Below are 255 nucleotides of genomic sequence, written 5' to 3'. Positions count from 1 at the left end.
CCAAAAAATAAATAAATAAATAAATAAAAATTAAAAAAAAAAAAAAGACTGATCATGACTTGACCTAAGTCAGTTGTGCAACTAGAATTGTCCTCAAGTTGCATGGTGGTTTATCTTGAGCTTATATGATCTTGAGCTAAAGCATTTTATTGGTAAGCATATCTGATTAAGATAAAGGGTGCCCACTCACTATATTTCTAATAGACTCCAGAAGTGAGGTAAGTACAGACTATGCTTGAGTTCCTGTACTTAGTA

The sequence above is a fragment of the Octodon degus genome, unplaced genomic scaffold (genome assembly GCF_000260255.1).
Source record: "Octodon degus isolate 3935 unplaced genomic scaffold, OctDeg1.0 scaffold00050, whole genome shotgun sequence".
Classification (NCBI taxonomy): domain Eukaryota; kingdom Metazoa; phylum Chordata; class Mammalia; order Rodentia; family Octodontidae; genus Octodon; species Octodon degus.
Note: the sequence above shows the minus strand (reverse complement) of the source record.